Source organism: Saimiri boliviensis, chromosome 1, assembly GCF_048565385.1.
Source record: "Saimiri boliviensis isolate mSaiBol1 chromosome 1, mSaiBol1.pri, whole genome shotgun sequence".
NCBI lineage: Eukaryota > Metazoa > Chordata > Mammalia > Primates > Cebidae > Saimiri > Saimiri boliviensis.
Genome location: NC_133449.1, coordinates 134187123 through 134202815, shown reverse-complemented (window position 1 = coordinate 134202815; position 15693 = coordinate 134187123). Strand labels below are relative to the sequence as shown.

Genomic DNA, 15693 nt, shown 5'->3' with positions numbered 1-15693 from the left:
CACCCGACCTCTGAACATTTACGTAAATGAAGCCATGCAGTAAGTAGCCTTTTTTGACTGTCTTCTATTACTTCGAGTGGTATTTTGCAGGTTTATCCCTATTGTAACATGGGTCAGCGCCCCATTCCTTCATATGGCTGAATAATATTCCATGTATGGACAGACTGCATTTTGTTTAACCACTCCTTCACTGATGGACATTTGGGTTGCTTCCCCTTTTGGCTAATGTGAATAGCATTGCTGTGAGTATTTGAGTACAAGTATTTGAGTCCCTGTTTTTACTTCTCTGGGGTCTATACACCCAGGGGTGGAACACCCAGGTCAACTCCATAATTAAAGTGAGAAACTGCCAAGCTGTTCTCCCTGCTGGTTGCACCGCGTAACCTCCTGCTGCTGTCTCACTGCATTGAGAATGAAACCCAAACTTGACACGTGTCCTCTGAGACCCTGCAGGAAGTCCCTTATCTCCGGCTCCAGCCACAGGGTTCTCTGTGACCTCAGGATGTTGGCATTGCATCCCCCCCTAACACCCATCCCAGCTACCAACTTCTCATCCTTAAGGGCACAGCATCAAAGTCACCTCTTTATAGAAGACTGTCCTGCCCCTCTCCTCCCGCTCTGTATCAGAAGGGTTAAAATGCTGGAAAGGCCAAAGTGGTCACCGAAGTGAAGCGAACGTGGAGAGAAGTAACAATACAAATGACTGAAGGCAGGCGCTTCCAGTCAGTTTCCACCTTCTACCGTGATTAGGGCCATGGGTTGGAGAGAGATGTCACTGTCCCCCGCCTCTCCAGTCACAACAACAATCAGGGCCGGGCGCAGGGCTCAGGCCTGTAATCCCAGCACTTTGGGAGGCTGAGGTGGGCGGATTGTCTGTGCTGAGGAGTTCGAGACCAGCCTGGGCAACATGGTGAAACCCCATCTAAAATACAAAAAATAAGCGAGGGATGGCAGCATGCGCCTTTAGTCCCAGCTAGTTGGGAGGCTTAGGCAGGAGAATTGCAAGAACCCGGAGGGTGCGGTGAGCCGAGATGACGCCACTGCACTCCAGCCTGAGCAACACAGCAAAACTCCATCTCAAAAAAAAAAAAAAAAAAAAAAAAAGAACAACAATCAGGCTCAGTGTTAGAAATCTCCAGAGAGAGGCTAGGGCTGTGGGGAACCTGGAGAGCAATGCCCCATCTCCCGGGGCAGCCACTGCCCAGCAAATGCTCTGCTGCCTTGCAGAAGTGTGGGCTCAGGATGGCCACACCTTCTGATTTTTCCAAAGAATCTGAAGGTTTATGTGAAATGCCTTGGTTTCTGCCTTTAAAGTTAATTCAACTTAAAAAACATTGTGAGGTCTAATACTTTTCAGACTAGTCCCTCTCAGATCACCTCATGACAGATGACTGAGGCTATGAGTGATCTCCCCAAGACCAGCCAAAGAACCACCCAGCTGAGCTCAGCCCACACTGCAGAATTGCAAGGAAATAAATGGAGGTTGTGTCAAGCCCTAAATCCTTAGGTGTTTGTTATACAACAGTAGATAACTGATACACAGCCCTTATTGTGATCTTTCATCACCTTTGTTTATTTTTTGTCTCTTCCCTGCCCACCCGCTTCCCCACACGCTCACTGGAATGTCAGCTCCACCAGCCCACGGACCTTGTCAGTCCTGTTTCTTTTCCAGTTCCCACTGCTCATACAATGCCCAGAAGGCGCTCAATAAACATCTGTTGAAAGAGTGAATAAATAACTGTTTAGGTCAACAAACATTTGCAGTGCCAACCTCTTGTCACAAGACACCAGGCTGTAGATAAGAGTGATCCAATCTCTCCATGAGGAAACACGCAGCTTCTCAGACGTGTTCCTCATCTTCCATCAAGTTATTTTATTTACCTTATTTTTGTTCTTTGTAGAAACAGGGTGTTGCTTTATTGCCCAGGCTGGTCTTGATTTCCTGGCCTCAAATGATCCTCCAATCTTGGCCTCTCAAAGTGCTGGGATTACTGGTGTGAGCTACCTCACCTAGTCATTATTATTATTATTATTATTAATACTTTTGAGACAAGGTCTCACTTTGTTACCCAGGCTGAAGTGCAGTGGCATGAACGTGGCTTACTGCAGCCTTGATCTCTCAAGTTCAAGAGATTCTCCCCACTCAGCACCCCTAGGTAGTAATAAATTTTGTATTTTTTGTAGAGATGAGTTTTTGCCTTGTTGCCCAGGATGGAAATCATGTTGTTTTACTTTTTAATTTTTATTTATTTATTTATCAAGACAGAGTCTCTCTCTGTCACCCAGGCTGGAGTGGAGTTATAGGCACCTGCCACCATGCCTGGCTAAATTTTGTATTTTCAGTAGATACAGGGTTTTACTATGTTGGTGAGGCTGGTATGGAACTACTGACCTTGTGATCAACCAGCCTCAGCCTCCCAAAGTGTTGGGATTATAGGCGTGAGCCATTGCGCCTAGCCTGGAAATCATGTCTTTTAGAGAGACAAGGAAGTCTCTTGCTCTCAGATTTCATTAAAAAAAAAAAAAAAAAGTCGGCCAGGCGCGGTGGCTCACGCCTGTAATCCCAGCACTTTGGGAGGCCGAGGCAGGTGGATCACGAGGTCAAGAGATCGAGACCATCCTGGTCAACATGGTGAAACCCCATCTCTACTAAAAATACAAAAAATTAGCTGGGCATGGCGGCACGTGCCTGTAATCCCAGCTACTCAGGAGGCGGAGGCAGGAGAATTGCCTGAACCCAGGAGACGGAGGTTGTGGTGAGCCGAGATTGCGCCATTGCACTCCAGCCTGGGTAACAAGAGTGAAACTCTGTCAAAAAAAAAAAAAAAAAAAAAAAAAGTCTCTTGTGCCCCTGGTTGATGTTTCAGCCGCATCTTATTCTGCTCTATAGACAGGCTAGAAAAGGTATGGATAGCTTCACACTCCTGCAAATTGGGCTTGGATTCCGGAGCACTTAACCCCTCCAAGCTACAGCTGTCTTTAAGTAGGGACCAGCTGATCCTGGAAGAGCTGCCAGCAGGCTCCCACAGCCTGCATGACTGCAGTGGGGCAGCCCAGCCCCGTGTCATTGTTCCAGTCCTGAACCTGTGGGCCATTTTCAGATGAGGAAAGGAAGACTCACATTTATCATCCTTTCCGGGAGAGGCATTCGAGAGACCTGGCAGGGGTGAGCGCAGACCCAAGCCCCAGGCAGGAGCTCAGTGATCTCCGTCCAACCCTATATCCTTGCGGGACCCAATTTCTCCTTCGGGCATATCCCAGGAATCCAGAGCTCCGAAGCCTGCGTTCAGAAAGAAACAGGCGGGGCCCCTTCTCTGCTCAGTCCTGAGCAGAACTTCCAAAGGCAGGGCTAGGATGACTTCATGTTTGGATTAGGGAATTTCAGAATGGGACAAAGCCTGTCTTTATTTCAGGGCTGATGACCTAGGGCTGAGTGGGTGACCTCCCGCCTAACCGATGGGAGATGAGATCCAAACTGATGCTGAGTAACAAGTGGTGTCGACACCAAGGGCGACAGAGCCGCCCTTCAGCATTTCCCGACACCTGCCAGCTGCCGCCCACTGTTCCCAGCACCCAGGACACCAGCCCTTCGGTGGAGGCTCTGGCCTGGCACCTCACACCTTTGCTTGAACATGAGAACCACCTGGGGAGCTCCCATGAACGCCCGTGCTTGGCTCCACCTGAGACCAGTTAGAGGCGGTCCTGCTCTGACTGGTCAATTTAAATCAATCTCCCAGGTTGATCTGCAGCCAGAGCGGAGAGTACTAGGCAGGTAGATACTAAAATCCCACATGTTTGTTTGTTTGTTTGTTTTTGGAGAAAGGGTCTCAAGCTGGAATGCACTGGCACAATCTCCATTCACTGCAACCTCCTCTTCCGAGGTTCGAGCAGTTCTCCTGCCTCAGCCTCCCTAGTAACTGGGATTACAGGTGCCCGCCACCATGCCTGGCTTTTTGTATATTTAGTAGAGACAGTGTGTCAACATGTTGGCCAGGCTGGTCTCTAACTCCTGGCCTCAGGTGATCCGCCCACCTCAGCTTCCCAAAGTGCCGGGATTCCAGGCGTGAGCCACCATGTCCCACCCCACCGCAGGCTTTAAGGATTTTATTTTTTATAAATATTTATGTATTTTAATGCGTATTCTTTTTTTTTGTGATGGGGTCTTGCTCTGTCACCCATGCTGGAGTGCAGTGGCATGATCACAGCTCACTACAGCCTCGACCTCCTGGGCAGCAATCCTCCCCACTTCAGCATCCTGAGTAGCTAGGACTACAGGTGCATGCCACCACACCTGGCTAATTTTTAAATTGTTTGTAGAGACAGTCTCACTTTGTTGCTCCTGCTGGTCTCAAACTCCTGGGCTCAAGGCATCCTCCCACTTTGGCCTCTGAAAGTGCTGAGATTACAGGCGTGAGCCACCGCTCCTGGTCAAGAATGTTATATATGAAAATACTCGTTCCTGTCCTCTTCATGTGATACTCCTCAGGTAGGTACTGTTCTCATTATCTCTATTTTACAGATGACAAAACCGAGGCACAGGAGGCACAAGTGGGGGTCCCTGTGTGTTAGCCAGGCTCTGTTACAGCTCTGCTGGGAGGGCCAGCAAGGCAAAAGAGAGCACTGGCCTTAGAATCCAGCCCAGTGTTAATCGAGGGCGTTGGACATGGGACTTCATATTTGCCAAGGGCCTCAGTTTTCTCATCTGAATAATGGACTTGATAATAGAAGATTTGGCCAGGCACAGTGGTTCATGCCTGTTATCCCAGCACTTTGGGAAACTGAGGAGGATGTATCACTTGAGGTTGGGAGTTCAAGACTAGTCTGGCCAACATGGAGAAACCCTGTCTCTATTAAAAATATAAAAATTAATTGGGCATGATGGCAGGTATCTGTAATCCCAGCTACTCAGCTGGCTGAAGCAGGTTAATCACTTGAACCTGGGAGGTAGAGGTTACAGTGAGCAGAGATCATACCACTCCACTCCAGCCTGGGCGACAGATGGAGACTCTGTCTCAAGAGGAAAAAAAAAAAAAATTTATATATATAATTATATATATAAATATATATATAAATATAAATATATATAAATATATATATAAATATAAATATATATATCCACGCTGAGGTGGCTCACACCTGTAATCCCAGCACTTTGGGAGGCTGAGGTGGGTAGATCACCTCAGGTCGGGAGTTCAAGACCAGCCTGGCCTACATGGCAAAACCCCATCTCTACTAAAAACACAAAAATTAACCGGGCATGGTGGCGTGTACCTGTAATCGTAGCTGCTGGAAGGGCTGAGGCAGGAGGATTGCTTGAACCTGGGAGGCGGAGGTTGCAGTGAACCGAGATTGTGCCACTGCACTCCAGCCTGGGCAACAGAGTGAGACTCCATCTCAAAAACAACAAAAACAAAAACAAAAAAATAGAAATGCACATTAAACCTGGTCATGGAGAATGGGGCACACCATGGCCACTCCAGGGAGAGCTGTTAGCTGGCGTGGTTCTGTCCATGCATATAATCGCCAATAAATCAGTAGCTAAGTAGGAGGAGTACTTCCAATCGTTAACATAATTAGAATAATATTTGAAAATTTTGAATAAATATTATTTGAATTGATTATTGCGGGCTCCCGTGAATCCTAAATAAAAGATGCGCTAAAAGACAGTCTGTAGTGGATGATGGGGTGGGGTATTTAGGGGTGCCGGCAGGGTAGAACACTATTTAAAGGGGCGCAAAAAGTGGGAGGTGAAAAGCATAGGCTCGCCTACCCCACGTCTTCTTTCTCACGGCAGGGGATCCTCACCTTCTCCCAGTGGCTTTCTCCCCGTCCCCGCCCCAAACCCCTGAGGCCGTCCGGGCATCAGACCGCAGGCCATGAAAGCTTCCAGCAGAGGGCGCCCCAAACCCACGAGGGCCGCAGGGAGGAAGAAGGTAGCGCCCGCTGTCCTCTCCCCTCCTGGGCAGGTCCGGAGCAGAAGGGACCACCGGGCACGGGGAGGGCTGGCGATGGTGGACAGGCATGGCGGGCCGGGCCTCCTGCACCCTTCAAGGCTCATGACCAGCGTCAGCGCTGGGTGTGGTCCATGCCTGCCTTGGGAAAGCTGCGCCCCCTGCACCCACCCAGCTCAGGGCCACCTTCCCTGCATTTGCAGCATGAGCAAGTCTCAGGTGGTGGCTCTGGGCTGAACAGAAGGATCTGAGTTCTTTGTTCACATTTGAGGCTGGGCAGCCCCTGAACAGTCCATCCGGACACAGATTCCCCTACCCCCAAGCTGGAGTCCAGCCCTGAAACCCCACAACGCTGCCTCTGAAAGAGCGTTGGGAACGTCTCTCTGAGTCAGAGCTCAGACTTTGGGGTTCTGCCGCTGTGACTGTGACAAGGGTAAGCTATTTGTGCACCTGCAACGTTGCCTGTAAAATGCTGACAGTAATCACAGCGGAGCTACCCTAGAGGTTTGCCAGGAGGGTTACAGAGCAGTGCCTGGCACGGGGCACACAGGGTTGGCTGCACTAGACTGTTTGCCTCACTGCCCAGTTGTTAATCCAGGTCACAGTTACTTCTTCCCCCAGCCCCACAGAATATGTGGAGCCACCCTAAACCCTACTGCATCCCAGATGAATCAAGCCATCACCATACTCCCTACAATCCATACTGCTATAATATGACCTCTGGATGACTCGGGCCACCACTGTCCCCCTCCCGGACACACACATGCACATCCTGATGGCCTCAGCAGTCTCTTAACTGGCCTGGCTGGCTCCAGCCTTGCCCCACTCTTGTCCACCATCCACTCAGCAGCCAGACTGATTCTTCTAAAATGCAAATTTGATCACATTACTTCCTACTTAACTTCCACCGGCGACTTCCCAATAAACTCGGGATTAAGTTCAGGCTTCTTAATGGGAGTTCTGAGGCCTTTCCTGATCTGGCCGGAGCCTGGCACTCCAGACTCATCCCTCTGAGTGACAGCCAGAGCCCAACCAGGGGGGCCTCGGCAGGAATTTTGACACCCCCAAATTCCACTTTTTAAAATTTTGTTTGATTTTATTTCAAGTTCTGGGATACATGTGCAGAACGTGCAGCTTTGTGACATCAGTAAACGTGTGCCATGGTGGCTTCTGTGCCTATTAACCCAGCATCTAGCTATTAAGCCCCAAGTGCATTAGCTGTTTATCCTGATGCTCTTCCTCTCGTCCTTGTGTCCATGTGTTCTCAATGTTCAGCTCCCACTTAGCTGTCTTTTATTCCTTTTTTATGAGACAGAGTTGCGCGCTGTCACCCAGGCTGGAGTACAGTGGTGCAATCTCTGCTCACTGCAAACTTAGCCTCCCTGGTTCAAGTGATTCTCCTGTTTCAGCCTCCTGAGTAGCTGGAATTACAAGCACCTGCCACCACACCCAGCTAATTTTTGTGTTTTTATTAGACATGGGGTTTCCCTAGGTTGGCCAGGTTGGTCTCCAACTCTTGACCTCAGGTGATCCACCCACCTCGGCCTCTTAAAGTGCTGGGATTACAGTTGTGAGCCACTGCGCCCCAGCTCAGCTCTGACTTAAAAGTGAGAACGTGTGACACTTGGTTGTCTGTTTCCGTGTTAATTTGCTGAGATAATGACATCCAGCCCTCCCCCACCCCCACCATGTGCCTGCAAAGGACATGATCTCGTTCCTTTTTATGGTTGCATAGTACTCCATGGTGTAATGTGATCACATTTGCCTTATCAGTCTATCATCAATGGGCATTTGGGTTGATTCCATGTCTGTGCTATTGTGAATGGTGCTGCAATGAACAAACTCGTGTATGTGTCTTTAAAATGGAACGATGTATATTCCTTTGGGTATATATCTGGTAATAGGATTGCTGGGTCAAATGGTATTGCTGGATCAGATAGGTTTTTGAGGAATTGCCACACTGTCTTCCGCTATGGTTGAGCTGATTTGCATTTCCACCAACAGTATAAAAGCATTCCTATTTCTCCATAGCCTTAAATATTTGCATACTTATCAAACAGGGAAACTACTTTTTATTAACCGAAAAGATATTCCCCTCTCAGGGTAAAAACAAGGTCTTTAGAACATGCGTACTATGAAAGTAACCTGTTAACTTATCGGAAGGGTCTTTTATCTGACATTTTCCTGCCCTCGTCCATGGATGACGTTAGTCACATTCCTTGAAGGATGACTGGAGCTTACGTGGACCCAGGTTCAAAGTCTTAGTCTCTTTGAAGAGCCTCAACTTTTCCAGCCTGACTCTGGGTTGGAACCTGCGTGCCTGAGGTTCCTCCCAGGATCGGCGTCTCCACTGCCAGACATACTTGTGAGAATATAGGTGGGTCAGTGCTGGGGAAAGGTGCTTGCTAAGTTTCCACCTGGGGGAGGAGGTATGACTTTCAATTCCTGTCTCCTGATTCATCCCCAAGTTACTGATTCATTTCCATGGAAAGTATGCTGCTTATGGCCATGTCCCCAGCTGCTGCTGTGCTAATTGGGTGTTCCGTTCAGCTCTGGCTCACACAACATGTTCCCCAGGCTCCTGATTCAGGGGCTTGCAAGTGTTCAGACCCAGTGCTGCTTGCATAAACATGTATGTATATGTTTATTGCTCTGTTTTATATATATACATATATATAGCTCTGTTACTGTCACCCAGGCTGCAGTGCAGTGGCACAATCGCAGCTCTCATTGTAATCTCTTGACTTTCAGGCTCAAGCAATTCTCCTGCCTCTGCCTCCCAAGTAGCTGGGATTGCAGGCACATGCCACCATACACAGCTGATTTTTATATTTTTCACAGAGATCGGTCCTTGCTATGTTGCCGGGGCTGGTCTCAAACTCCTGGCCTAAAGCCATCCTCCCACCTTGGCCTCCCGAAGTGCTAGAATTCCAGGCATGAGCCACCATGCCTGGCCAAAACTCATATTTCAAATGTTTCTTTCTGTCCTGAAGTTGAATACCCAGCTATGTAATTCACCTATACATGTGATTTCAGATACGACCATATCATGCCCTATTTAGAATCTAAAGGAGGATTAAAAGGAAGTTAATTTGACATAAAATTGTATGTGGGGACATTAGACACCCCTCCACCCCAGAGACATAAAGAAGTAGTGAGTCACTTGCTCCTGCTCAGGAATCCTCAGGAAGGCGGCAGCCACAGCAGACGGCCACAGGTGTGCCTGTGGGTGACGCAAGCAGGCTCTCAGTGACGTGATTTTCCAAAATGGTGATCAACTCTTGGTTAACATCCACATGAAACCAAGAACAACCTTGCCACCATTTCCAGTGTGCTGGGGCTCCTGGGAAATGTAGGGACTATGCATACTGAGCAGGAAAAAACGGCCTTCCTACGTAAAGTGCAGTCAGATTCCAGACGCAGATAATTTCAAGCAGGATTTTCGCCTACGTGAATGTCCCAAGAGACGGCAGCCCATCCTGTGAGATGAGGGCCCATTCTTGTTATCAGGGGCTGTCCATCTAGCTTTCCCGCCCACTGCCACCACCAAATGCCAGTGGCTCCCACACTCACACGTTATGGAGACAAATTTCCAGCCCCAGCAGGGACGATCCTGCCCCCAAGAGAACAACAGGGCTAGCGGGTCACGTCCTGCCCCACCCTGCCAGGTCTTCCCTCTCACTGTTCCCGTCCTCCCTCCCTCCCTCCCTCCCTTCCTCTTTCTCTCTTTCTTTCATCTTTCTTTCTGAGTCACGATCTCTTGCCAGGCTGGAGTGCAGTGGTGGCTCAGTCTCAGCTCACCGCAACCTCCACCTCCCGGGTTCCAGCAATTCTCCTGCCTCAGCCTCCTGAGTAACTGGGATTACAGGCACATACCACCATGCCCAGCTAATTTTTTTTTTTTTTTTGAGACGGAGTTTCGCTCTTGTTACCCAGACTGGAGTGCAATGGCGCAATTTCGGCTCACCGCAACCTCCGCCTCCTGGGTTCGGGCAATTCTCCTGCCTCAGCCTCCTGAGTAGCTCGGATTACAGGCATGTGCCACCATGCCCAGCTACTTTTTTGTATTTTTAGTAGAGACGGGGGGGTCACCACGTTGGCCAGGATGGTCTCGATCTCTTGACCTTGTGATCTGCATTCCTCGGCCTCCCAAAGTACTGGGGTTACAGGTGTGAGCCACTGTGCCCAGCCCTCTTTTGTTTTATTGTATTTTATTTTTTTTTGAGACTGAGTTTTGCTCTTGTCACCCAGGCTGGAGTGCAGTGGTGTTATCTAGGCTCACTACAACCTCTGCCTCCTGGGTTCTAGTGACTCTCGTGCCTCAGCCTCCCCAGTAGTTGGGGTTACAGATGCACCCCACCACGCCCAGATAATTTTTGTATTTTTAGTAGAGATGGGGTTTCACTATGTCGGCCAGGCTGGTCCGGAACTCCTGACCTCAGTGGATCCACCCACCTCGGCCTCCCAAAGTGCTGCGATTACAGGAGTCAGCCACTGTAACTGGTCCCTTCCTCTCCTTTGCACCCAGGAGGCCTCTCCTCTTTCTTCAAGTCTCCATGCATTATTCAGTTTCCCAGAACGCCCACCCTGACCACTGCAGGCTGGGGAAACATCCCTTCCTACCCCCACAGCCCCTTTCGCCCGACTTCCAGAACCCGAGAACCCAGTTACCTTGTGCAACTTTGGATTTTGAGTCCAACGCCCTAACCATTCGGCCACCTTGTGCGTCTTTGTACCCACACCTACCCCTGGGAAGCCAGGAGCCTTGACCCTTCATCATCAACCCCCACGTCAGCCTCCATGCCTGGTATTCAGTAAGTGCTCAATAAATGTCAAAGACATGAATCCTAGCAGTGGCTCCCCTTCCTGTGCTGGGCTCACTTGATCCTCACAAGCATCTCAGAAAGGAGAATTATTCTTAGTCCCATTTTTTAGATGAGGAAACTAAAGCTCAGAGAGGTCAGGTGACGTGTCCAAGGTTACAGAGGGGATATGTATACCAATCTAGCCCTTCAAATTCTTTAGAGAGGCATCTTCCTGTTTCTGTGACTGCCCCTCTTAACACCTCCAGCAACTTTCCTTGAAAGACTCAAACCTGGCTTGGCACGGTGGCTCACGCCTGTAATCCCAGCACTTTGGGAGGCCTAGATGGGCGAATTACGAGGTTAGGAGTTTGAGACCAGCCTGGCCAATACAGTGAAACGGTGTCTCTACTCAAGATACCAAAATTAGCTGGGTGTGGTGGCAGGTGCCTGTAATTCCAGCTACTTGGGAGGCTGAGGCAGGAGAATCACTTGAACCCAGGAGGTCAAGTTTGCAGTGAGGTGAGATTGTGCCACTGCACTCCAGCCTGGGCAACATAGCTAGAGTCCATCTCAAAAAAACAGAAAGAAAGTCTCAAACCTCACTCCTTCTCCCAGTACCTCCATAAGCCTCTTAAACCATCACGCCCTTTCAGATGGCCAGCCCCTGGGCTTCCGCAGACCTGCTCCCTGCTTCCTGACCACAGCCGCCTCCCTGCCTTTGCCTCTGCTCCCAGCCTGTCCCTCGAGGCCTATGTGAGTGCTGCTCTCCCCTCACCAGCCCAGTCTCCTCTGTGAGCTGTGACATTTGAACCTGTGTCCCAGCCTTTGATATCAGCCTCTCCCATGTGGGGCTCGTGCCTTCCTGACTCCTGAGTGACACCCGAGGGCACCCAGCTCAGGGCCTGGCCTGTAGCCCATGACCACATGCCCGATCCCCCCACATTTGCTGAGCTCCATGTGAGCTGGGCAGCTACAGACGCTTAAGAGGGAACAGAGCAGGTGGGTGCACAGACACACGTGGGCCATCCTCCTCTTCCTCACCTCGCCATTGCTGCCAAGGCCATGGGCACCTGGCAGGGCTGGGGGCCAGAAGAGATCCCATGTCCAGTGGCTACCACCAAGCTGGCCTTGGTCCAGCTCACCCAGGACAGGGTCTGGCTCTGTTGACTTCGGCTCCTTTCTAGCCCCCAGCAGATTGGGAGTCACCCTGCATTGGTTCCACAGATGAGGATCAAGAAGGGGGTGTTGGGAGCAGCAGGGGACCCAGACTTCTCCTTCTCAGCTCGCTCTGGCTACAAGCCACAGGTCAGCCTCTCTGAGCTTCCGTTTCCCACCGTGAACTGAATGTTTGGAAGGAGATGATCTTCAAGGTTGCCTGTGGGTATGATATTTCAGGGTTCATCTGACAACGATGTTTGAGCAGTTCTGTGCCTCACAGGTGAGATGCTTTTGGAGGCAATGGAAACCAGTCCAACCTAAGAGTACAGCCTCTCACTCCCTATCCTCCACTTCCATTTACGTTTTCTCTTCAGCATCTCACAACACCTGATACGCTTGCGATTTCATCTATTTGATTTGATGTGTATTTCTGTGAGTTCTAACCCAGCCCGTAGAGCAGAGCCTGGCCCATAATAAGCACTCAATAAATACTTGTGGAGTGAATGAATGAAAAGATGAACTGGATCAAATCAGTTCTATGACAGCCAGTGTCTTTATCAACTCCCAACAAGATCAAGAACAATCAAAATAAAAACATTCTTTTGGGCCAGGCGTGGTGGCTCACACCTGTAATTTCAGCACTTTGGGAGCCCAAGGCAGGAAGATAGTGGGAGCTCAGGAGTTTGAGACCAGCCTGAGCAACACGGTGAGACCCTGTCTCTACAAAAACCAGCAAACAGCAACAAAATTAGCCACGTGCAGTAGTGCGGACCTGTAGTCCCAGCTACTCAGGAGGCTAAGCCAGGAGGATCACTTAAGCTAATGCACTCCAACCTGGACAACAGACTGAGACCCCAACTCTTAAAAAACCAACCAAACAAATAAGAATAATCTTTTGAGACCAGGCATGGTAACTCACGCCTGTAATCCCAGCACTTTGGGAGGTTGAGACGGGTGGATCACTTGAGGTCAGGGGTTCAAGACCAGCATGGCCCAGATGGTGAAACCCCATCTCTACGAAAAATATAAAAATTTGCTGGGCGTGGTGGCGTGCACCTGTACTTCCAGCTGTTCAGGAAGCTGAGGCAGGAGAATTGCTTGAACAAAGAGCAAAACTCCATCTGAAAAAAAAAAGAAAGAAAGAGAAAAACCTTTCCTTTGCCTCTCCCTCTCTGCCCGGTCCATCCCTGTTCTTCTTTCCAGACCCAGCCGATTATGGCACAGGCTGAAAGCAAACCAAGTTCAGGGTCAGTGGCGGTGCCTGTGGTGGCCGTGGAGGATGCAAGTTCCATCCCCACCCCAACCCCGGCAGGCAGGCGGGCATGTGTGATCCCTGCCAAAATCCTGACTGCTGCTGGAAAGTTCCTGGGAATTCCTGTGTACTGGCTTTTTTGTGCTAAACACAAAAGCCTTTTTTTGGTCTTTGCATATCAAAGCATTTTTTTTTTTTTTTTGAGGCGGAGTTTCGCTCTTGTTACCCAGGCTGGAGTGCAATGGCGCGATCTCGGCTCACCGCAACCTCCGTCTCCTGGGTTCAGGCAATTCTTCTGCCTCAGCCTCCTGAGTAGCTGGGATTACAGGCACGCGCCACCATGCCCAGCTAATTTTTTGTATTTTTAGTAGAGACGGGGTTTCACCATGTTGACCAGGATGGTCTCGATCTCTTGACCTCGTGATCCACCCGCCTCGGCCTCCCAAAGTGCTGGGATTACAGGCTTGAGCCACCGTGCCTGGCCCTCAAAGCATTTTTAAAATAAGAGTCCCCTAGCTCCTGGTAGGGGAATCTCCTGTCCCACCATTATTTATTTTATTTTATTTTATTTTTTACTGTGAATATATTTTTTATTTAGTCATTCTGTTTACAATTGAAACTCTGGGAATTCAAAATTAGCATCCTTGCCCGTGAGCTTCTTACAGACACCAGAAAAAGTTTCAACCTTGTGTTCCACCTTGTTCTGCCGTGCTTTGTCCAAATGAACTTCATGAGCCGGTGCCGTCCAGTTTCACGCGGATTCTCTTGCCCACAATTTCACTTGGGAAGACCAGGTCCTCAAGGATTGCATGGTGCACAGCTGTCAGTGTACAGCTCCTGGGACGCTTTTGTTTATTTTTCGTATGGCTTTTTCGAGTTGGCTTAGGCAGAATTCTCCTCTAAGTGATAAAGACAGCATGCTTTCACTGAACTTTTTCTCCAATTCGCGTACTAGCCCGACTTGGATTTTCTGGAAAGATTTTAGTTGAGGAACAGGAACAAAGATTATGATAGCTTTCCGGCCACCACCAACTTCAATTTCCTTGGCTGCCATAATATTCAGCTCCCTGAGCTGAGCCTTGAGGTCCGAGTTCATCTCCAGCTACAGAAGAGCCTGGGAGATGCCAGACTTGAACTCGTCTGGCTTCTTGCCATTGGGCTTCACGATCTTGGTGCTGGAACTGAGCATGGCTTTCTTCTTGGTGAGTGCCGATTTAGGAAAAGACCCAAATCTCATGAGAGCTTGTCAAAATCCCCCACCATTATTTTTTAATGTTTGATTTTTTGATTTGTAAAAATGTGTGGATTTTTTTTCTTTTTTTGAGACAGAGTCTCCCTTTGATGCCCAGGCTGTAGTGCAGTGGTGTGACCTCGGCTCACCGCAACCTCCACCTCCCAGGTTCAAGCGATTCTTCTGCATCAGCTTCCTGAGTAGCTGGGGCTACAGGCACTCCCACTATAATCAGCTAATTTTTGTATTTTTGATAGAGATGGGGTTTCATCATGTTGGCCAGGTTGGACTTGAACTCTTGACCTCAGATGATCCACCTGCCTGAGCCTCTCAAAGTGCTGGGATTACAGGTGTGAGTCACTGTGCCTGGCCCCATTCTTTTTAATAGCACCCATTGTATGGAAGAATCAGATTTTTATTTAAACTTTAAAAATCAGTTTTTTATTTCTCTTAATGGAATTCAGGTTGCTTCCAATCATCTACTATTTACACCAGTGCAGTCATGACCATTTTGCAAGTGAAATCTTTGTCCACATGCACAAGCCTAGAATTCCTAGCTTTCCTTCCATCCTTTTTTTTTTTTTTAGACGGAGTTTCGCTCTTGTTACCCAGGCTGGAGTGCAATGGCGCGATCTCGGCTCACTGCAACCTCCGCCTCCCGGGTTCAGGCAATTTTCCTGCCTCAGCCTCCTGAGTAGCTGGGATTACAGGCACGCGCCACCATGCCCAGCTAATTTTTTGTGTTTTTAGTAGAGACGGGGTTTCACCATGTTGACCAGGATGGTCTCGATCTCTTGACCTCGTGATCCACCCACCTTGGCCTCCCAAAGTGCTGGGATTACAGGCTTGAGCCACCGCGCCCGGCCCATCCTTTTTTTTTTTTTAAGTCGAAGTCTTGCTCTGTTGCCCACCATGCCTGGCTAATTGTTTTGTATTTTTAGTATAGATGGGATTTCACCATGTTGGTCAGGCTGGTTTTGAACTCCTAACGTCAAGTGATCAGCCCACCTCGGCTTCCCAAAGTGCTGGGATTACAGGCATGATCCACCACGCAGCTCCTTCCACACTTTTTAAAAGAAAGTATAATGGGATGTAAAACTACTTTTGTTTTTTAATTTTTATGACAAGGTGGTCTCTCCAGGTTGGAGTGCTGTGGCACGGTCACAGCTCGTTTAGAGCCTCCTGCCTCAGCCTCCCAAAGTGCTGAGAGTTATGAGCCGCAGGGCCCAGCCACTACCTACAACTTCTAAAAATCTTCCTTTATTCCCGCAACACCTCCCACTCAGCATAATCCGT

At 49.2% G+C, this 15693-nt stretch overlaps 1 pseudogene; it reads right to left on the bottom strand.

The window, feature by feature from the left end:
* Window positions 1-13760: 13760 nt before the first annotated feature.
* Window positions 13761-14355, bottom strand: LOC120361251 (small ribosomal subunit protein eS7-like; annotated as a pseudogene).
* Window positions 14356-15693: the final 1338 nt, after the last annotated feature.